Source organism: Babylonia areolata, chromosome 21, assembly GCF_041734735.1.
Source record: "Babylonia areolata isolate BAREFJ2019XMU chromosome 21, ASM4173473v1, whole genome shotgun sequence".
NCBI classification, from domain to species: Eukaryota; Metazoa; Mollusca; class Gastropoda; order Neogastropoda; family Buccinidae; genus Babylonia; species Babylonia areolata.
The window spans coordinates 1,307,431-1,333,181 of record NC_134896.1 but is presented as its reverse complement, the minus strand read 5'-3'; the positions used below and the strand labels follow the sequence as shown (position 1 = coordinate 1,333,181).

The following is a 25,751-nucleotide window of genomic DNA, read 5'->3' as shown; positions in this document are numbered from 1 at the left end:
AGTATAATACAGTACAGTACAGTACAGTGCAGTATAATACAGTACAGTACAGTGCAGTATAATACAGTACAGTGCAGTGCAGTATAATACAGTACAGTGCAGTACAGTGCAGTGCAGTATAATACAGTACAGTGCAGTGCAGTATAATACAGTACAGTACAGTGCAGTGCAGTATAATACAGTACAGTACAGTGCAGTATAATACAGTACAGTACAGTACAGTGCAGTGCAGTATAATACAGTACAGTACAGTGCAGTATAATACAGTACAGTACAGTACAGTACAGTGCAGTATAATACAGTACAGTACAGTACAGTACAGTGCAGTATAATACAGTACAGTACAGTGCAGTATAATACAGTACAGTACAGTACAGTGCAGTGCAGTATAATACAGTACAGTACAGTACAGTACAGTGCAGTATAACACAGTACAGTACAGTACAGTACAGAACAGTGCAGTATAATACAGTGCAGTACAGTGCAGTATAACACAGTACAGTACAGTACAGTGCAGTACAGTACAGTACAGTGCAGTATAATACAGTACAGTACAGTACAGTACAGTACAGTACAGTGCAGTATAATACAGTACAGTACAGTGCAGTATAACACAGTACAGTACAGTACAGTGCAGTATAATACAGTACAGTACAGTGCAGTGCAGTGCAGTATAATACAGTACAGTACAGTGCAGTATAATACAGTACAGTACAGTGCAGTATAATACAGTACAGTACAGTGCAGTGCAGTGCAGTATAATACAGTACAGTACAGTGCAGTGCAGTGCAGTATAATACAGTACAGTACAGTACAGTGCAGTATAATACAGTACAGTACAGTACAGTGCAGTATAATACAGTACAGTACAGTACAGTACAGTGCAGTATAATACAGTACAGTACAGTGCAGTATAATACAGTACAGTACAGTGCAGTGCAGTGCAGTATAATACAGTACAGTACAGTGCAGTATAATACAGTACAGTACAGTACAGTGCAGTGCAGTGCAGTATAATACAGTACAGTACAGTGCAGTACAGTGCAGTATAATACAGTACAGTACAGTGCAGTGCAGTGCAGTATAATACAGTACAGTACAGTACAGTGCAGTATAATACAGTACAGTACAGTGCAGTATAACACAGTACAGTACAGTACAGTGCAGTATAATACAGTACAGTACAGTGCAGTGCAGTATAATACAGTACAGTACAGTACAGTACAGTATAACACAGTACAGTGCAGTGCAGTATAATACAGTACAGTACAGTGCAGTACAGTACATTACAGTACAGTACAGTGCAGTATAACACAGTACAGTACAGTGCAGTATAATACACTGCAGTACAGTACATTACAGTACAGTACAGTGCAGTATAATACAGTACAGTACAGTACAGTACAGTGCAGTATAATACAGTACAGTACAGTACAGTGCAGTATAATACAGTACAGTACAGTACAGTGCAGTATAACACAGTGCAGTACAGTGCAGTGCACTATAATACAGTACAGTACAGTGCAGTATAATACAGTACAGTACAGTGCAGTGCAGTACAGTACAGTGCAGTACAGTGCAGTACAGTGCAGTATAACACAGTACAGTACAGTACAGTGCAGTATAATACAGTACAGTACAGTGCAGTATAATACAGTACAGTACAGTACAGTGCAGTATAATACAGTACAGTACAGTGCAGTATAACACAGTACAGTACAGTGCAGTATAATACAGTACAGTACAGTACAGTGCAGTATAATACAGTACAGTACAGTGCAGTATAATACAGTACAGTACAGTACAGTGCAGTATAATACAGTACAGTGTAGTGCAGAGCAGTATAATACAGTACAGTACAGTGCAGTATAACACAGTACAGTACAGTACAGTGCAGTGCAGTATAATACAGTACAGTACAGTGCAGTACAGTGCAGTACAGTACAGTACAGTGCAGTGCAGTATAATACAGTACAGTACAGTGCAGTATAATACAGTACAGTACAGTACAGTACAGTACAGTGCAGTATAATAGAGTACAGTACAGTGCAGTATAATACAGTACAGTACAGTGCAGTATAATACAGTACAGTACAGTACAGTGCAGTATAACACAGTACAGTACAGTGCAGTACAGTGCAGTACAGTACATTACAGTACAGTACAGTGCAGTGCAGTATAATACAGTACAGTACAGTGCATTATAATACAGTACAGTACAGTACAGTATAATACAGTACAGTACAGTACAGTATAATACAGTACAGTGCAGTGCAGTATAATACAGTACAGTACAGTACAGTGCAGTATAACACAGTACAGTACAGTGCAGTATAATACAGTACAGTACAGTGCAGTATAATACAGTACAGTACAGTAGAGTGCAGTATAATACAGTACAGTACAGTGCAGTATAATACAGTACAGTGCAGTGCAGTATAATACAGTACAGTACAGTGCAGTACAGTGCAGTGCAGTATAATACAGTACAGTACAGTGCAATGCAGTATAATACAGTACAGTACAGTGCAGTATAATACAGTACAGTACAGTACAGTGCAGTGCAGTATAATACAGTACAGTACAGTACAGTGCAGTATAATACAGTACAGTACAGTACAGTACAGTGCAGTATAATACAGTACAGTACAGTACAGTGCAGTATAATACAGTACAGTACAGTGCAGTATAATACAGTACAGTACAGTACAGTGCAGTGCAGTATAATACAGTACAGTACAGTACAGTGCAGTATAATACAGTACAGTACAGTGCAGTGCAGTGCAGTATAATACAGTACAGTACAGTGCAGTATATTACAGTACAGTACAGTGCAGTGCAGTGCAGTATAATACAGTACAGTACAGTGCAGTATAATACAGTACAGTACAGTGCAGTGCAGTATAATACAGTACAGTACAGTGCAGTATAATACAGTACAGTACAGTACAGTGCAGTATAATACAGTACAGTACAGTACAGTGCAGTGCAGTATAATACAGTACAGTACAGTGCAGTATAATACAGTACAGTACAGTACAGTGCAGTATAATACAGTACAGTACAGTGCAGTGCAGTATAATACAGTACAGTGCAGTGCAGTATAATACAGTACAGTACAGTACAGTGCAGTATAATACAGTGCAGTACAGTGCAGTACAGTGCAGTATAACACAGTACAGTACAGTACAGTGCAGTATAATACAGTACAGTACAGTGCAGTATAATACAGTACAATACAGTACAGTATAATACAGTACAGTACAGTACAGTGCAGTATAATACAGTACAGTACAGTGCAGTATAACACAGTACAGTACAGTGCAGTATAATACAGTACAGTACAGTACAGTGCAGTATAATACAGTACAGTACAGTGCAGTATAATACAGTACAGTACAGTACAGTGCAGTATAATACAGTACAGTGCAGTGCAGTATAATACAGTACAGTACAGTGCAGTATAACACAGTACAGTACAGTACAGTGCAGTGCAGTATAATACAGTACAGTACAGTGCAGTACAGTGCAGTACAGTACATTACAGTACAGTACAGTGCAGTGCAGTATAATACAGTACAGTACAGTGCAGTATAATACAGTACAGTACAGTACAGTGCAGTATAATACAGTACAGTACAGTGCAGTATAATACAGTACAGTACAGTACAGTGCAGTATAACACAGTACAGTACAGTACATTACAGTACAGTACAGTGCAGTGCAGTATAATACAGTACAGTATAGTGCAGTATAATACAGTACAGTACAGTACAGTATAATACAGTACAGTACAGTGCAGTATAATACAGTACAGTGCAGTGCAGTATAATACAGTACAGTACAGTACAGTGCAGTATAACACAGTACAGTACAGTGCAGTATAATACAGTACAGTACAGTACAGTACAGTGCAGTATAATACAGTACAGTACAGTGCAGTATAATACAGTACAGTGCAGTATAATACAGTACAGTACAGTGCAGTACAGTGCAGTGCAGTATAATACAGTACAGTACAGTGCAGTATAATACAGTACAGTACAGTGCAGTGCAGTATAATACAGTACAGTACAGTACAGTGCAGTATAATACAGTACAGTACAGTGCAGTATAATACAGTATAGTACAGTACAGTACAGTGCAGTATAATACAGTACAGTACAGTGCAGTATAATACAGTACAGTACAGTACAGTGCAGTGCAGTATAATACAGTACAGTACAGTGCAGTATAATACAGTACAGTACAGTGCAGTATAATACAGTACAGTACAGTGCAGTGCAGTGCAGTATAATACAGTACAGTGCAGTATAATACAGTACAGTACAGTGCAGTGCAGTGCAGTATAATACAGTACAGTACAGTGCAGTATAATACAGTACAGTACAGTACAGTGCAGTGCAGTATAATACAGTACAGTGCAGTATAATACAGTACAGTACAGTGCAGTGCAGTATAATACAGTACAGTACAGTACAGTGCAGTGCAGTATAATACAGTACAGTACAGTACAGTGCAGTATAATACAGTACAGTACAGTACAGTGCAGTATAATACAGTACAGTACAGTGCAGTATAATACAGTACAGTACAGTGCAGTGCAGTATGATACAGTACAGTACAGTGCAGTATAATACAGTACAGTACAGTACAGTGCAGTATAATACAGTACAGTACAGTACAGTGCAGTATAATACAGTACAGTACAGTGCAGTATAATACAGTACAGTACAGTGCAGTATAATACAGTACAGTACAGTACAGTGCAGTATAACACAGTGCAGTACAGTGCAGTACAGTACATTACAGTACAGTACAGTGCAGTGCAGTATAATACAGTACAGTACAGTGCAGGATAATACAGTACAGTACAGTACAGTATAATACAGTACAGTGCAGTGCAGTATAATACAGTACAGTACAGTACAGTGCAGTATAACACAGTACAGTACAGTGCAGTATAATACAGTACAGTACAGTGCAGTATAATACAGTACAGTACAGTAGAGTGCAGTATAATACAGTACAGTACAGTACAGTGCAGTATAATACAGTACAGTACAGTGCAGTATAATACAGTACAGTGCAGTGCAGTATAATACAGTACAGTGCAGTACAGTGCAGTGCAGTATAATACAGTACAGTGCAGTGCAGTATAATACAGTACAGTACAGTGCAGTGCAGTATAATACAGTACAGTACAGTGCAGTATAATACAGTACAGTACAGTACAGTGCAGTGCAGTATAATACAGTACAGTACAGTGCAGTATAATACAGTACAGTACAGTACAGTACAGTGCAGTATAATACAGTACAGTACAGTACAGTACAGTGCAGTATAATACAGTACAGTACAGTGCAGCATAATACAGTACAGTACAGTACAGTGCAGTGCAGTATAATACAGTACAGTACAGTGCAGTATAATACAGTACAGTACAGTACAGTGCAGTATAATACAGTACAGTACAGTGCAGTGCAGTGCAGTATAATACAGTACAGTACAGTGCAGTATATTACAGTACAGTACAGTGCAGTGCAGTGCAGTATAATACAGTACAGTACAGTGCAGTATAATACAGTACAGTACAGTACAGTGCAGTGCAGTATAATACAGTACAGTGCAGTATAATACAGTACAGTACAGTACAGTGCAGTATAATACAGTACAGTACAGTACAGTGCAGTGCAGTATAATACAGTACAGTACAGTGCAGTATAATACAGTACAGTACAGTACAGTGCAGTATAATACAGTACAGTACAGTGCAGTGAAGTATAATACAGTACAGTGCAGTGCAGTATAATACAGTACAGTACAGTGCAGTATAATACAGTGCAGTACAGTGCAGTACAGTGCAGTATAACACAGTACAGTACAGTGCAGTATAATACAGTACAGTACAGTGCAGTATAACACAGTACAGTACAGTACAGTGCAGTGCAGTGCAGTATAATACAGTACAGTACAGTGCAGTACAGTGCAGTACAGTGCAGTACAGTACAGTACAGTACAGTGCAGTATAATACAGTACAGTACAGTGCAGTATAATACAGTACAGTACAGTGCAGTATAATACAGTACAGTACAGTACAGTGCAGTATAACACAGTACAGTACAGTGCAGTACAGTACATTACAGTACAGTACAGTGCAGTGCAGTATAATACAGTACAGTATAGTGCAGTATAATACAGTACAGTACAGTACAGTATAATACAGTACAGTACAGTGCAGTATAATACAGTACAGTGCAGTGCAGTATAATACAGTACAGTACAGTACAGTACAGTATAACACAGTACAGTACAGTGCAGTATAATACAGTACAGTACAGTACAGTGCAGTATAATACAGTACAGTAGAGTGCAGTATAATACAGTACAGTGCAGTGCAGTATAATACAGTACAGTACAGTGCAGTACAGTGCAGTGCAGTATAATACAGTACAGTACAGTACAGTGCAGTATAATACAGTACAGTACAGTGCAGTGCAGTATAATACAGTACAGTACAGTGCAGTATAATACAGTACAGTACAGTACAGTGCAGTACAGTACAGTACAGTACAGTGCAGTAGAGTACAGTACAGTACAGTACAGTACAGTGTAGTATAATACAGTACAGTACAGTGCAGTATAATACAGTACAGTACAGTACAGTGCAGTGCAGTATAATACAGTACAGTACAGTGCAGTATAATACAGTACAGTACAGTACAGTGCAGTATAATAAAGTACAGTACAGTGCAGTGCAGTGCAGTATAATACAGTACAGTGCAGTATAATACAGTACAGTACAGTACAGTGCAGTGCAGTATAATACAGTACAGTACAGTGCAGTATAATACAGTACAGTACAGTACAGTGCAGTGCAGTATAATACAGTACAGTACAGTGCAGTATAATACAGTACAGTACAGTACAGTGCAGTATAATACAGTACAGTACAGTACAGTGCAGTGCAGTATAATACAGTACAGTACAGTACAGTGCAGTATAATACAGTACAGTACAGTACAGTGCAGTATAATACAGTACAGTGCAGTATAATACAGTACAGTACAGTGCAGTGCAGTATAATACAGTACAGTACAGTGCAGTGCAGTATAATACAGTACAGTACAGTGCAGTATAATACAGTACAGTACAGTACAGTGCAGTATAATACAGTACAGTACAGTACAGCGCAGTATAATACAGTACAGTACAGTGCAGTACAGTGCAGTATAATACAGTACAGTACAGTGCAGTGCAGTATAACACAGTGCAGTACAGTGCAGTATAATACAGTACAGTACAGTGCAGTGCAGTATAACACAGTGCAGTACAGTGCAGTATAATACAGTACAGTACAGTGCAGTGCACTATAATACAGTACAGTACAGTGCAGTATAATACAGTACAGTACAGTACAGTGCAGTGCAGTATAATACAGTACAGTACAGTGCAGTATAATACAGTACAGTACAGTACAGTGCAGTATAATACAGTACAGTACAGTGCAGTGCAGTATAATACAGTACAGTACAGTACAGTGCAGTATAATACAGTACAGTACAGTGCAGTATAATACAGTACAGTACAGTGCAGTATAATACAGTACAGTACAGTACAGTGCAGTATAACACAGTACAGCACAGTGCAGTACAGTACATTACAGTACAGTACAGTGCAGTGCAGTATAATACAGTACAGTATAGTGCAGTATAATACAGTACAGTACAGTACAGTATAATACAGTACAGTACAGTGCAGTATAATACAGTACAGTGCAGTGCAGTATAATACAGTACAGTACAGTACAGTGCAGTATAACACAGTACAGTACAGTGCAGTATAATACAGTACAGTACAGTACAGTACAGTGCAGTATAATACAGTACAGTACAGTACAGTGCAGTATAATACAGTACAGTGCAGTGCAGTATAATACAGTACAGTACAGTGCAGTACAGTGCAGTGCAGTATAATACAGTACAGTACAGTGCAGTACAGTGCAGTGCAGTATAATACAGTACAGTACAGTACAGTATAATACAGTACAGTACAGTGCAGTGCAGTATAATACAGTACAGTACAGTGCAGTATAATACAGTACAGTACAGTACAGTGCAGTGCAGTACAGTACAGTACAGTGCAGTATAATACAGTACAGTACAGTACAGTACAGTGCAGTATAATACAGTACAGTACAGTGCAGTATAATACAGTAGAGTACAGTACAGTGCAGTGCAGTATAATACAGTACAGTACAGTGCAGTATAATACAGTACAGTACAGTACAGTGCAGTATAATACAGTACAGTACAGTGCAGTGCAGTGCAGTATAATACAGTACAGTGCAGTATAATACAGTACAGTACAGTGCAGTGCAGTGCAGTATAATACAGTACAGTACAGTGCAGTATAATACAGTACAGTACAGTACAGTGCAGTGCAGTATAATACAGTACAGTACAGTGCAGTGCAGTATAATACAGTACAGTACAGTACAGTGCAGTATAATACAGTACAGTACAGTGCAGTATAATACAGTACAGTACAGTGCAGTGCAGTATAATACAGTACAGTACAGTGCAGTGCAGTATGATACAGTACAGTACAGTGCAGTATAATACAGTACAGTACAGTACAGTACAGTGCAGTATAATACAGTACAGTACAGTACAGTGCAGTATAATACAGTACAGTACAGTGCAGTGCAGTATAATACAGTACAGTACAGTGCAGTATAATACAGTACAGTACAGTGCAGTATAATACAGTACAGTACAGTACAGTGCAGTATAACACAGTGCAGTACAGTGCAGTACAGTACATTACAGTACAGTACAGTGCAGTGCAGTATAATACAGTACAGTACAGTGCAGGATAATACAGTACAGTACAGTACAGTATAATACAGTACAGTGCAGTGCAGTATAATACAGTACAGTACAGTACAGTGCAGTATAACACAGTACAGTACAGTGCAGTATAATACAGTACAGTACAGTGCAGTATAATACAGTACAGTACAGTAGAGTGCAGTATAATACAGTACAGTACAGTACAGTGCAGTATAATACAGTACAGTACAGTGCAGTATAATACAGTACAGTGCAGTGCAGTATAATACAGTACAGTGCAGTACAGTGCAGTGCAGTATAATACAGTACAGTGCAGTGCAGTATAATACAGTACAGTACAGTGCAGTGCAGTATAATACAGTACAGTACAGTGCAGTATAATACAGTACAGTACAGTACAGTGCAGTGCAGTATAATACAGTACAGTACAGTGCAGTATAATACAGTACAGTACAGTACAGTACAGTGCAGTATAATACAGTACAGTACAGTACAGTACAGTACAGTGCAGTATAATACAGTACAGTACAGTGCAGTATAATACAGTACAGTACAGTACAGTGCAGTGCAGTATAATACAGTACAGTACAGTGCAGTATAATACAGTACAGTACAGTACAGTGCAGTATAATACAGTACAGTACAGTGCAGTGCAGTGCAGTATAATACAGTACAGTACAGTGCAGTATATTACAGTACAGTACAGTGCAGTGCAGTGCAGTATAATACAGTACAGTACAGTGCAGTATAATACAGTACAGTACAGTACAGTGCAGTGCAGTATAATACAGTACAGTGCAGTATAATACAGTACAGTACAGTACAGTGCAGTATAATACAGTACAGTACAGTACAGTGCAGTGCAGTATAATACAGTACAGTACAGTGCAGTATAATACAGTACAGTACAGTACAGTGCAGTATAATACAGTACAGTACAGTGCAGTGAAGTATAATACAGTACAGTGCAGTGCAGTATAATACAGTACAGTACAGTACAGTGCAGTATAATACAGTGCAGTACAGTGCAGTACAGTGCAGTATAACACAGTACAGTACAGTGCAGTATAATACAGTACAGTACAGTGCAGTATAACACAGTACAGTACAGTACAGTGCAGTGCAGTATAATACAGTACAGTACAGTGCAGTACAGTGCAGTACAGTGCAGTACAGTACAGTACAGTGCAGTGCAGTATAATACAGTACAGTACAGTGCAGTATAATACAGTACAGTACAGTGCAGTATAATACAGTACAGTACAGTACAGTGCAGTATAACACAGTACAGTACAGTGCAGTACAGTACATTACAGTACAGTACAGTGCAGTGCAGTATAATACAGTACAGTATAGTGCAGTATAATACAGTACAGTACAGTACAGTATAATACAGTACAGTACAGTGCAGTATAATACAGTACAGTGCAGTGCAGTATAATACAGTACAGTACAGTACAGTACAGTATAACACAGTACAGTACAGTGCAGTATAATACATTACAGTACAGTACAGTGCAGTATAATACAGTACAGTACAGTGCAGTATAATACAGTACAGTGCAGTGCAGTATAATACAGTACAGTACAGTGCAGTACAGTGCAGTGCAGTATAATACAGTACAGTACAGTACAGTGCAGTATAATACAGTACAGTACAGTGCAGTATAATACAGTACAGTACAGTGCAGTATAATACAGTACAGTACAGTACAGTGCAGTACAGTACAGTACAGTACAGTGCAGTATAATACAGTACAGTACAGTACAGTGTAGTATAATACAGTACAGTACAGTGCAGTATAATACAGTACAGTACAGTACAGTGCAGTGCAGTATAATACAGTAGAGTACAGTGCAGTATAATACAGTACAGTACAGTACAGTGCAGTATAATAAAGTACAGTACAGTGCAGTGCAGTGCAGTATAATACAGTACAGTGCAGTATAATACAGTACAGTACAGTACAGTGCAGTGCAGTATAATACAGTACAGTACAGTGCAGTATAATACAGTACAGTACAGTACAGTGCAGTGCAGTATAATACAGTACAGTACAGTGCAGTATAATACAGTACAGTACAGTACAGTGCAGTATAATACAGTACAGTACAGTGCAGTGCAGTATAATACAGTACAGTACAGTGCAGTATAATACAGTACAGTACAGTACAGTGCAGTATAATACAGTACAGTGCAGTATAATACAGTACAGTACAGTGCAGTGCAGTATAATACAGTACAGTACAGTGCAGTATAATACAGTACAGTACAGTACAGTGCAGTATAATACAGTACAGTACAGTACAGCGCAGTATAATACAGTACAGTACAGTGCAGTACAGTGCAGTATAATACAGTACAGTACAGTGCAGTGCAGTATAACACAGTGCAGTACAGTGCAGTATAATACAGTACAGTACAGTGCAGTGCACTATAATACAGTACAGTACAGTGCAGTATAATACAGTACAGTACAGTACAGTGCAGTGCAGTATAATACAGTACAGTACAGTGCAGTATAATACAGTACAGTACAGTACAGTGCAGTATAATACAGTACAGTACAGTGCAGTGCAGTATAATACAGTACAGTACAGTACAGTGCAGTATAATACAGTACAGTACAGTGCAGTATAATACAGTACAGTACAGTGCAGTATAATACAGTACAGTACAGTACAGTGCAGTATAACACAGTACAGTACAGTGCAGTACAGTACATTACAGTACAGTACAGTGCAGTGCAGTATAATACAGTACAGTATAGTGCAGTATAATACAGTACAGTACAGTACAGTATAATACAGTACAGTACAGTGCAGTATAATACAGTACAGTGCAGTGCAGTATAATACAGTACAGTACAGTACAGTGCAGTATAACACAGTACAGTACAGTGCAGTATAATACAGTACAGTACAGTACAGTACAGTGCAGTGCAGTATAATACAGTACAGTACAGTACAGTACAGTGCAGTATAATACAGTACAGTACAGTACAGTGCAGTATAATACAGTACAGTGCAGTGCAGTATAATACAGTACAGTACAGTGCAGTACAGTGCAGTGCAGTATAATACAGTACAGTACAGTGCAGTACAGTGCAGTGCAGTATAATACAGTACAGTACAGTGCAGTATAATACAGTACAGTACAGTGCAGTGCAGTATAATACAGTACAGTACAGTGCAGTATAATACAGTACAGTACAGTACAGTGCAGTGCAGTACAGTACAGTACAGTGCAGTATAATACAGTACAGTACAGTACAGTACAGTGCAGTACAATACAGTACAGTGCAGTGCAGTATAATACAGTACAGTACAGTACAGTGCAGTGCAGTATAATACAGTACAGTACAGTGCAGTATAATACAGTACAGTACAGTACAGTGCAGTATAATACAGTACAGTACAGTGCAGTGCAGTGCAGTATAATACAGTACAGTGCAGTATAATACAGTACAGTACAGTGCAGTGCAGTGCAGTATAATACAGTACAGTACAGTGCAGTATAATACAGTACAGTACAGTACAGTGCAGTGCAGTATAATACAGTACAGTACAGTGCAGTATAATACAGTACAGTACAGTGCAGTGCAGTATAATACAGTACAGTACAGTACAGTGCAGTATAATACAGTACAGTACAGTGCAGTATAATACAGTACAGTACAGTGCAGTGCAGTATAATACAGTACAGTACAGTACAGTGCAGTATAATACAGTACAGTACAGTGCAGTGCAGTATAATACAGTACAGTACAGTGCAGTATAATACAGTACAGTACAGTGCAGTACAGTGCAGTATAATACAGTACAGTACAGTGCAGTGCAGTATAATACAGTACAGTACAGTGCAGTATAATACAGTACAGTACAGTACAGTGCAGTATAATACAGTACAGTACAGTGCAGTATAATACAGTACAGTACAGTACAGTGCAGTGCAGTATAATACAGTACAGTACAGTGCAGTATAATACAGTACAGTGCAGTGCAGTATAATACAGTACAGTACAGTGCAGTATAATACAGTACAGTACAGTACAGTGCAGTGCAGTATAATACAGTACAGTACAGTACAGTGCAGTGCAGTATAATACAGTACAGTACAGTGCAGTATAATAAAGTACAGTGCAGTGCAGTATAATACAGTACAGTACAGTGCAGTGCAGTATAATACAGTACAGTACAGTGCAGTGCAGTATAATACAGTACAGTGCCGTATAATACAGTACAGTACAGTACAGTGCAGTATAATACAGTACAGTACAGTACAGTGCAGTATAATACAGTACAGTACAGTGCAGTATAATACAGTACAGTGCAGTGCAGTATAATACAGTACAGTGCAGTATAATACAGTACAGTACAGTGCAGTATAATACAGTACAGTACAGTGCAGTATAATACAGTACAGTACAGTACAGTGCAGTATAATACATTACAGTACAGTGCAGTATAATACAGTACAGTACAGTGCAGTATAATACAGTACAGTACAGTACAGTGCAGTATAGTACAGTACAGAACAGTACAGTGCAGTATAATACAGTACAGTACAGTGCAGTATAATACAGTACAGTACAGTGCAGTGCAGTATAATACAGTACAGTACAGTACAGTGCAGTATAATACAGTACAGTACAGTGCAGTACAGTATAATACAGTACAGTACAGTGCAGTATAATACAGTACAGTACAGTGCAGTGCAGTATAATACAGTACAGTACAGTGCAGTATAATACAGTACAGTACAGTACAGTGCAGTATAATACAGTACAGTACAGTGCAGTATAATACAGTACAGTACAGTACAGTGCAGTGCAGTATAATACAGTACAGTACAGTGCAGTATAATACAGTACAGTGCAGTGCAGTATAATACAGTACAGTACAGTATAATACAGTACAGTACAGTACAGTGCAGTGCAGTATAATACAGTACAGTACAGTACAGTGCAGTGCAGTATAATACAGTACAGTACAGTGCAGTATAATAAAGTACAGTGCAGTGCAGTATAATACAGTACAGTACAGTGCAGTGCAGTATAATACAGTACAGTACAGTGCAGTGCAGTATAATACAGTACAGTGCAGTATAATACAGTACAGTACAGTACAGTGCAGTATAATACAGTACAGTACAGTACAGTGCAGTATAATACAGTACAGTACAGTGCAGTATAATACAGTACAGTGCAGTGCAGTATAATACAGTACAGTGCAGTATAATACAGTACAGTACAGTGCAGTATAATACAGTACAGTACAGTGCAGTATAATACAGTACAGTACAGTACAGTGTAGTATAATACAGTACAGTACAGTGCAGTATAATACAGTACAGTACAGTGCAGTATAATACAGTACAGTACAGTGCAGTATAATACAGTACAGTACAGTACAGTGCAGTATAATACAGTACAGTACAGTGCAGTATAATACAGTACAGTACAGTACAGTGCAGTATAATACAGTACAGTACAGTGCAGTATAATACAGTACAGTACAGTACAGTGCAGTATAATACAGTACAGTACAGTGCAGTATAATACAGTACAGTACAGTACAGTGCAGTATAATACAGTACAGTACAGTACAGTGCAGTATAATACAGTACAGTACAGTGCAGTGCAGTATAATACAGTACAGTGCAGTGCAGTATAATACAATACAGTTCTTCTTCGTGTTTTTCTTCTATTAGGTCAATTACTTTGGTGATAACAAATTTAATCTCATATTAATATTGATATTAGCATTATTTTACTATATTATGTACTGTTTGTTTATTTGTTTTATTTCATCATTACATTAATTACTGTTTATGCATGTTATTTCATACAAGTCATAATATGGTTCATCTGCCGTCATGATAAAATTGAAGTGCAACGTTGTGAGCACAGTATAAGCTTTAAGCTTGTTGATGCTCTTTTGTCATTCAATGCATTGTAATCATGTGTATTGTTGAATAATTAAAGTTTATTTAAACCAATACAGTACAGTACAGTACAGTATAATACAGTACAGTACAGTGCAGTATAATACAGTACAGTACAGTATAATACAGTACAGTACAGTGCAGTATAATACAGTACAGTGCAGTGCAGTTTTATACAGGACAGTGCAGTGCAGTATAATACAGTACAGTACAGTACAGTGCAGTGCAGTATAATACAGTACAGTACAGTACAGTGCAGTATAATACAGTACAGTACAGTACAGTGCAGTATAATACAGTACAGTACAGTGCAGTGCAGTGCAGTATAATACAGTACAGTGCAGTATAATACAGTACAGTACAGTGCAGTGCAGTGCAGTATAATACAGTACAGTACAGTGCAGTATAATACAGTACAGTACAGTACAGTGCAGTGCAGTATAATACAGTACAGTACAGTGCAGTATAATACAGTACAGTACAGTACAGTGCAGTGCAGTATAATACAGTACAGTACAGTACAGTGCAGTATAATACAGTACAGTACAGTACAGTGCAGTATAATACAGTACAGTACAGTGCAGTATAATACAGTACAGTACAGTGCAGTGCAGTATAATACAGTACAGTACAGTGCAGTATAATACAGTACAGTACAGTACAGTGCAGTATAATACAGTACAGTACAGTGCAGTGCAGTATAATACAGTACAGTACAGTACAGTGCAGTATAATACAGTACAGTACAGTGCAGTACAGTGCAGTATAATACAGTACAGTACAGTGCAGTGCAGTATAACACAGTGCAGTACAGTGCAGTATAATACAGTACAGTACAGTGCAGTGCACTATAATACAGTACAGTACAGTGCAGTATAATACAGTACAGTACAGTGCAGTGCAGTATAATACAGTACAGTACAGTGCAGTATAATACAGTACAGTACAGTACAGTGCAGTATAATACAGTACAGTACAGTGCAGTATAATACAGTACAGTACAGTACAGTGCAGTGCAGTATAATACAGTACAGTACAGTGCAGTATAATACAGTACAGTGCAGTGCAGTATAATACAGTACAGTACAGTGCAGTATAATACAGTACAGTACAGTACAGTGCAGTGCAGTATAATACAGTACAGTACAGTACAGTGCAGTGCAGTATAATACAGTACAGTACAGTGCGGTAGAATAAAGTACAGTGCAGTATAATACAGTACAGTACAGTGCAGTGCAGTATAATACAGTACAGTACAGTGCAGTGCAGTATAATACAGTACAGTGCCGTATAATACAGTACAGTACAGTACAGTGCAGTATAATACAGTACAGTACAGTACAGTGCAGTATAATACAGTACAGTACAGTACAGTGCAGTATAATACAGTACAGTACAGTACAGTGCAGTATAATACAGTACAGTACAGTACAGTGCAGTATAATACAGTACAGTGCAGTGCAGTATAATACAGTACAGTGCAGTATAATACAGTACAGTACAGTGCAGTATAATACAGTACAGTACAGTGCAGTATAATACAGTACAGTACAGTACAGTGTAGTATAATACAGTACAGTACAGTGCAGTATAATACATTACAGTACAGTGCAGTATAATACAGTACAGTACAGTGCAGTATAATACAGTACAGTACAGTACAGTGCAGTATAATACAGTACAGAACAGTACAGTGCAGTATAATACAGTACAGTACAGTGCAGTATAATACAGTACAGTACAGTACAGTGCAGTATAATACAGTACAGTACAGTGCAGTATAATACAGTACAGTACAGTACAGTGCAGTATAATACAGTACAGTACAGTACAGTACAGTACAGTGCAGTATAATACAGTACAGTACAGTGCAGTGCAGTATAATACAGTACAGTACAGTGCAGTATAATACAGTACAGTACAGTGCAGTGCAGTATAATACAGTACAGTGCAGTGCAGTATAATACAGTACAGTTCTTCTTCGTGTTTTTCTTCTATTAGGTCAATTACTTTGGTGATAACAAATTTAATCTCATATTAATATTGATATTAGCATTATTTTACTATATTATGTACTGTTTGTTTATTTGTTTTATTTCATCATTACATTACTTACTGTTTATGCATGTTATTTCATACAAGTCATAATATGGTTCATCTGCCGTCATGATAAAATTGAAGTGCAACGTTGTGAGCACAGTATAAGCTTTAAGCTTGTTGATGCTCTTTTGTCATTCAATGCATTGTAATCATGTGTATTGTTGAATAATTAAAGTTTATTTAAACCAATACAGTACAGTACAGTACAGTATAATACAGTACAGTACAGTGCAGTATAATACAGTACAGTACAGTATAATACAGTACAGTACAGTGCAGTATAATACAGTACAGTGCAGTGCAGTTTTATACAGGACAGTGCAGTGCAGTATAATACAGTACAGTACAGTACAGTGCAGTGCAGTATAATACAGTACAGTACAGTACAGTGCAGTATAATACAGTACAGTACAGTGCAGTGCAGTATAATACAGTACAGTACAGTGCAGTACAGTGCAGTATAATACAGTAGAGTACAGTACAGTGCAGTGCAGTATAATACAGTACAGTACAGTGCAGTATAATACAGTACAGTACAGTATAATACAGTACAGTACAGTGCAGTATAATACAGTACAGTACAGTGCAGTATAATACAGTACAGTGCAGTGCAGTTTTATACAGGACAGTACAGTGCAGTATAATACAGTACAGTACAGTACAGTGCAGTGCAGTATAATACAGTACAGTACAGTACAGTGCAGTATAATACAGTACAGTACAGTGCAGTGCAGTATAATACAGTACAGTACAGTACAGTGCAGTGCAGTATAATACAGTACAGTACAGTACAGTGCAGTATAATGCAGTACAGTACAGTGCAGTATAATACAGTACAGTACAGTGCAGTATAATACAGTACAGTACAGTACAGTGCAGTGCAGTATAATACAGTACAGTACAGTACAGTGCAGTATAATACAGTACAGTACAGTACAGTGCAGTATAATACAGTACAGTACAGTGCAGTGCAGTATAATACAGTACAGTACAGTGCAGTATAATACAGTGCAGTACAGTGCAGTACAGTGCAGTACAGTACAGTGCAGTACAGTGCAGTATAATACAGTGCAATACAGTGCAGTACAGTGCAGTACAGTGCAGTGCAGTATAATACAGTGCAGTACAGTGCAGTACAGTACAGTACAGTGTAGTGCAGTATAATACAGTGCAGTACAGTGCAGTACAGTACAGTGCAGTACAGTATAATACAGTGCAATACAGTGCAGTACAGTGCAGTACAGTGCAGTGCAGTATAATACAGTGCAGTACAGTGCAGTACAGTACAGTACAGTGTAGTGCAGTATAATACAGTGCAGTACAGTGCAGTACAGTACAGTGCAGTACAGTATAATACAGTGCAATACAGTGCAGTACAGTGCAGTACAGTGCAGTGCAGTATAATACAGTGCAGTACAGTGCAGTACAGTACAGTACAGTGTAGTGCAGTATAATACAGTGCAGTACAGTGCAGTACAGTGTAGTACAGTACAGTACAGTGCAGTACAGTACAGTACAGTGCAGTAAAGTACAGTGCAGTACAGTACAGTACAGTACAGCACAGTACAGCACAGTAGAATGCAATGCAAAACAAATTACAACACAATTATGTCCAGGGCTAGGCTCCCGTACCGGTAACTGAATTATCAAAAACTGGATTGTGCCTCACAACGAAGACGACGACGACGAAGAGGATGATGATGATAATAATGGCAATAATAATTATGATAATAATAGCAATAGTAATAATGATAATGGTGGTGACGATGATGATGATGATAAGCAGAACAACAACAACGACGACGACAACGACAGCAACAAGGATGATAATAATTATAAGAAAAATAAGAACCGCCTTTTGAGGTAAAAAAAACAAAACAAACAAAAACAAAAAAAACCAACAACATGTAAATACAAAATTATATTTAAGCGCCCCCTGGGGTCATTGAAGCATTATACATGAGCATCTTTCACACACACACACCACACACACACGGACACACAGACACACACAGACACACGCACACACACAGACACACAGACACACACACACACAGACACACACACACACACACGGACACACACACACACACACACACACACAGACACACACACACACACACACGGATACACACACACACACACACACACAGACACACACACAGACACACACAGACACACGCACACACATAGACACACAGACACACACACACACACAGACACACACACACACGGACACACACACACACACACGCACACGCACACAAAGAAATACAGCGATGTCAAGCAGAAAACAAATACAAAATGACCACTTTGGACAAAACGAGCAAAACACACATTCACAATGGAAGGATCGAGATAAATAAGGTATGTAGGTGGGAGGGGGGGGGGGGGGGGGCGCGTTTTGCAAAGCTGTGAGCGGCCACTCACACGCACATACTCACCGAAGAGTACAAATGGAGACACACACACACACACACACAACCTTGGACACTTACTGGAGCATGGAAGACTACAACATCGTTGAACACACACACACACACACACACACACACAGACTGCTTTCACGCTTTGACACTTTAATGGATTCCTTCGGACATGGACGAACGCGTCCAACATACTTTCCATAACACAGACAGACAGACAGACAGTCAGTCAGAGAACTAACGCACATGGGCCACTCAGTTGTTGTTTTTTGGGGGGGCGGGGACACGAAAAATAATTGCTGAGAGAGCTGAAAGCGACGGCATGGCAACCAAGCGTGAGAGATGAACATCACCGCTCTCTCCGACCGCCCCATTGAAAAACCACCCACGGTGCGCGCCACACTGAAAATCACACTGCCTTTGAGAACGCTCCTCTGAAGAACACGAAAGCACACACACACACACACACACACACACACACACACACACACACACACACCCACACACACCCCCACACACACACACACACACACGACCTTGAACTCCGACTGGAGCATGGAAAACTGCAACATCGTTTTACACACACGCACGCACCCCCCACCCCCACCCCCAAGACACACACACACAAAACCGTGAACTGACTGGAACATGGAAAACTGCAACATAGTTCAACACACACACACACACACACACACAAGCCAGCAGAAATTTAAACGTGGTTAAAAAAAATTTAAAAAAAGAAAAAGAAAAGAAAAGAAAAGAAAAGAAAAAAGAAGAAGAAATGAATAAAAAAAAAATTAAAAAAAGAAAGAAAGAAAGTGAAAAACGATGTTCCTTCAAAGGAGTAACCCGCCACAGCAGTAAACGGAAGCAGTAAACTTTTCATTCTTTTTCTTTTTTCTTCCCCCCCCCCCCCCTCCCCCCCCCTTCTTTTTTTATGGTGTTTTTTTTTTTTTTTTCCCGAAACTTTCATCTGCTTGTTTCCTTGCGAGAGTATGAGTGTTCAAAGTTATGGGCTGAGTGAATTTATATTCCCTTCAGTTCTGTGAGGCTGAGCTGTGAAGGATAGGATGTGTGTGTTGAACTATGTTGCAGTTTTCCATGTTTCAGTAGGAGTTCAAGGGTGTGTGTGTGTGTCTTGAACTATGTTGCAGTTTTCCATGTTTCAGTAGGAGTTCAAGGGTGTGTGTGTGTGTTGAACCATGTTGCAGTTTTCCATGTTTCAGTAGGAGTTCAAGGGTGTGTGTGTGTGTTGAACCATGTTGCAGTTTTCCATGTTTCAGTAGGAGTTCAAGGGTGTGTGTGTGTGTTGAACCATGTTGCAGTTTTCCATGTTTCAGTAGGAGTTCAAGGGTGTGTGTGGGTGTGTGTGGGTGTGTTCGTTTTTCGTAGATGTTTTTTTTTTTTTTGGGGGGGGGGGGTTTTTTGTCTTTTTTTTTGTTTGTTGTTGTTGTTAGTTTGGGGTGTTGTTGTTTTTTTTTTGTTTTTTGTTGTTGTTGTTTGTTTTTGTTTTTTGTGTGGTTTTTGTTTGTTTTTGTTTTGTTTTGTTTTTTGGGGGGGAGGGAGGCGGGGGATGGTGGGGGACGGGGGGGGGGGAGGGTCCTATCGTTACTACAAAGAAGTTGATTTCACATTTTCAAGTCAGATTTTACGATTTTTTATGGGAGGGGGATTCCTCCTTTCTTGTTATATTTTCCTATATTCTTCGTGTCTCGGTTTTGTTTGTTTGTTTTTTTGTTGTTGTTGTTGCTTTGTTTGTTGTTTTTTGTTTTGTTCGTCTTTGTGACACATAACGACTGCAGAAAATGACCTTCAAACTAATGGGAATGATGAGATAGAGAGAGAGAGAGAGAGGGGGGGGGGGGGACCTGTATGCGAATAGTCGCTGTCTGAAGGTGGAATTACATAATCATAAATGAATAATATAAATTTCATGATATGAGAGAAAGACAGACAGTGAGGGGGAGGAGGGGGGGTGAGGGGGCGTGGAGATGGGGGAGGGGGGGGGAGATGGGGGAGGGGGGGGGAGATGGGGGAGGGGAAGACAGGCATTTCACTACAATGCATATCTTGTTCATGAACAAAAATACCATTTGACGAGGAAAATAATAAAGCAAGCAAGTACAAATCAAACTAGCCAAACAAAAAGCAAAGAATCAAACGACAAGTGAGTATTTGACCAATGCAAACAACCGTCAGGGTATCACTAGAGATGGTGTATGTCAGGGTGTCACTAGAGATGGTGTATGGCAGGGTATCACTAGAGATGGTGTATGGCAGGGTATCACTAGAGATGGTGTATGGCAGGGTATCACTAGAGATGGTGTATGTCAGGGTATCACTGGAGATGGTGTATGTCAGGGTATCACTAGAGATGGTGTATGTCAGGGTATCACTGGAGATGGTGTATGTCAGGGTGTAACTATCATGCTTCCTGTGTTCAACTTCAGTTTGATAAAGTCGCCACTTTATTTGTGGTTCTTGGGAAATAAGGCAGCCTTCAAAGGGAGGCAAATGTGGTATACGCTTTTCGATTTAACACCAATAAATGTACTTTTAGCACGGAGTATTAATAAGTCAAACACTGAGTCTGTGCACGTATTTTCAGCCATTGCAAATTTTTTCCATATTTTCAGCTGTCCTTATATTTGTACACGTTGTACTTTATTTTATGTAATACTTCTAAGATCAGTATCAGTATCAGTAGTTCAAGGAGGCGTCACTGTGTTTGGTCAAATCCATATACGCTACACCACATCTGCCAAGCAGATGCCTGACCAGCAGCGTAACCCAACGCGCTTTATCAGGCCTTGAGAAAAAAAATAATAATAAAATAACATTTTTTAATATAAATAAATGAAATAAATAAATAAAAAATAATAGATAAATACATAAAAATACTACTACTAATAATAATAATAATAATATTCATAAGGAGCAAAATCTTGATGAAGTCAACTCTAAGCGCACAAAAAAGAGACAACAATGATGATAAAAAAGCAAATAAATGTAAAACATGCAGACACACGTTCACACATACACACACATGCATAACAGATATGCAACAAAAATACTTGTAAGAAAATTGCTGTAAGTGTACTGAGCTGTTGCATGTCCAGAGTGGTTCTGTGTTCAACACAGTCCTTTGTTCCATGCACATGTCACAGTTGTTCTGTGTTCAACACAGTCCTTTGTTTCCATGCACATGTCACAGTTGTTCTGTGTTCAACACAGTCCTTTGTTCCATGCACATGTCACAGTTGTTCTGTGTTCAACACAGTCCTTTGTTTCATGCACATGTCACAGTTGTTCTGTGTTCAACAAAGTCCTTTGTTTCCATGCACATGTCACAGTTGTTCTGTGTTCAACAAAGTCCTTTGTTTCCATGCACATGTCACAGTTGTTCTGTGTTCAGCAGTCCTTTGTTTCATGCACATGTCACAGTTGTTCTGTGTTCAACACAGTCCTTTGTTCCATGCACATGTCACAGTTGTTCTGTGTTCAGCAGTCCTTTGTTTCATGCACATGTCACAGTTGTTCTGTGTTCAACACAATCCTTTGTTCCATGCACGTGTCACAGTTGTTCTGTGTTCAACACAATCCTTTGTTCCATGCACATGTCACAGTTGTTCTGTGTTCAACACAATCCTTTGTTCCATGCACGTCACAGTTGTTCTGTGTTCAGCACAGTCCTTTGTTCCATGCACATGTCACAGTTGTTCTGTGTTCAACACAGTCCTTTGTTCCATGCATGTCACAGTTGTTCTGTGTTCAACACAGTCCTTTGTTCCATGCACATGTCACAGTTGTTCTGTGTTCAACACTCCTTTGTTCCATGCACATGTCACAGTTGTTCTGTGTTCAACACAGTCCTTTGTTCCATGCACATGTCACAGTTGTTCTGTGTTCAACACAGTCCTTTGTTTCCATGCACGTCACAGTTGCTCTGTGTTCAACACAGTCCTTTGTTTCATGCACATGTCACAGTTGTTCTGTGTTCAGCAGTCCTTTGTTCCATGCACATGTCACAGTTGTTCTGTGTTCAGCAGTCCTTTGTTTCCATGCACATGTCACAGTTGTTCTGTGTTCAGCAGTCCTTTGTTCCATGCACATGTCACAGTTGTTCTGTGTTCAACACAATCCTTTGTTTCATGCACATGTCACAGCTGTTCTGTGTTCAACAAAGTCCTTTGTTTCCATGCACATGTCACAGTTGTTCTGTGTTCAAGACAGTCCTTTGTTCCATGCACATGTCACAGTTGTTCTGTGTTCAACACAGCCCTTTGTTTCCATGCACATGTCACAGTTGTTCTGTTTTCAACAAAATCCTTTGTTTCCATGCACATGTCACAGTTGTTCTGTGTTCAACACAGTCCTTTGTTTCATGCACATGTCACAGTTGTTCTGTGTTCAACACAGTCCTTTGTTTCATGCACATGTCACAGTTGTTCTGTGTTCAACAGTCCTTTGTTCCATGCACATGTCACAGTTGTTCTGTGTTCAACACAGTCCTTTGTTTCCATGCACATGTCACAGTTGTTCTGTGTTCAACACAGTCCTTTGTTTCATGCACATGTCACAGTTGTTCTGTGTTCAACAGTCCTTTGTTTCATGCACATGTCACAGTTGTTCTGTGTTCAACACAGTCCTTTGTTTCCATGCACATGTCACAGTTGTTCTGTGTTCAACAGTCCTTTGTTCCATGCACATGTCACAGTTGTTCTGTGTTCAACACAGTCCTTTGTTCCATGCACATGTCACAGTTGTTCTGTGTTCAACACAATCCTTTGTTCCATGCACATGTCACAGTTGTTCTGTGTTCAACACAGTCCTTTGTTCCATGCACATGTCACAGTTGTTCTGTGTTCAACACAGTCCTTTGTTTCCATGCACATGTCACAGTTGTTCTGTGTTCAGCAGTCCTTTGTTTCCATGCACATGTCACAGTTGTTCTGTGTTCAGCAGTCCTTTGTTCCATGCACATGTCACAGTTGTTCTGTGTTCAGCAGTCCTTTGTTTCCATGCACATGTCACAGTTGTTCTGTGTTCAACAGTCCTTTGTTCCATGCACATGTCACAGTTGTTCTGTGTTCAACACAGTCCTTTGTTTCCATGCACGTCACAGTTGTTCTGTGTTCAACAGTCCTTTGTTCCATGCACATGTCACAGTTGTTCTGTGTTCAACACAGTCCTTTGTTTCATGCACATGTCACAGTTGTTCTGTGTTCAACACAGTCCTTTGTTTCATGCACATGTCACAGTTGTTCTGTGTTCAACAGTCCTTTGTTCCATGCACATGTCACAGTTGTTCTGTGTTCAACACAGTCCTTTGTTTCATGCACATGTCACAGTTGTTCTGTTTTGTTGTTGTTTGGTGTTTTTGTTCGGTTTTTTGTTTGTTTTTCGTTGTTGTTTTTCTTTACTTTTCTTTTCCTTTGCACAATGCCCACTTCTCTGAAGAGGATGTTCGTTCAAAGAATTTCTCGTATACCTACCACACATACTTCCTTTTTTCTGATATCAAAGTATCGCATTACAGCCTGGTTCCTTTGGAAACACATCACACAATTTTCAACACACTGAGTGTATCGTGTGTAGAGTCAGTTGAAATGTTTCATTCTGTTGGCTGCACTGGTATATTTATGTGCAGGTATTTACACTTCCAACAATACTCCGAACATACGCGTGGATATCTCAGTTCAGTTGCGGTCACTCAAGGAGAGGTCACTGCGTTCGGACTAATCCATATACGCTACACAGCATCTGCTAAGCAGATGCCTGACCAGCATCGTAACCAAACGCGCTTAATCAGGTCTTGAGAGAGAGAGAGAGAGAGAGAGAGAGAGAGAGAGACGATCAAACATGCACGTTAAAAATCTTGTAATCCATGCCTGAACCCTTACACACACAGACGATCAAACACGCACGTTAAAGATCCTGCAATCCATGCCTGAACCCTTACACACACAGACGATCAAACACGCACGTTAAAGATCCTGCAATCCATGCCTGAACCCTTTCGTGTGTATGCATTCACACGCAGACGATCAAATACGCTCGTTAAAGATCCTGTAATCCATGATGGCAGCGTTGGGTGGGTTATGGAAACAAGAACATACCCGGAGTGACTGAAACCTGGTTGAACGACACAGGAAACGAATGATGAGCGCCCAATGGCAGCTACCCAGGTCGGCTCTATCCAGGTAGGCAGGCAGCCTGTTGTGCAAATGATAACTGCTCGTGGGAGTGGGGGCTGGTGGGGCAGGGACTACAGGGGCGGGGGTGGGGGGGGGGGATGCGCGTGCACATACCGACCCAGAGAAAAACGTCGGAGGACTGGTTGTGGACGTAGGTAGCCTGTTGTGCCAAATTCATTGGAACCACTTCAGAGAGTGTGAGGGGGGTGCGTGGGCGGGGTGTGT

General features: G+C 39.4%; 1 protein-coding gene and 1 pseudogene across 1 annotated transcript in view; one reads left to right on the top strand and one right to left on the bottom strand.

The window, feature by feature from the left end:
• The window catches only part of LOC143296017 (excitatory amino acid transporter 3-like), an 86,245-nt gene that overhangs the window by 50,666 nt on the left and 9,828 nt on the right, over positions 1-25,751 (bottom strand). The window lies entirely within an intron of this gene.
• Positions 19,652-25,727, top strand: LOC143295669 (uncharacterized; annotated as a pseudogene).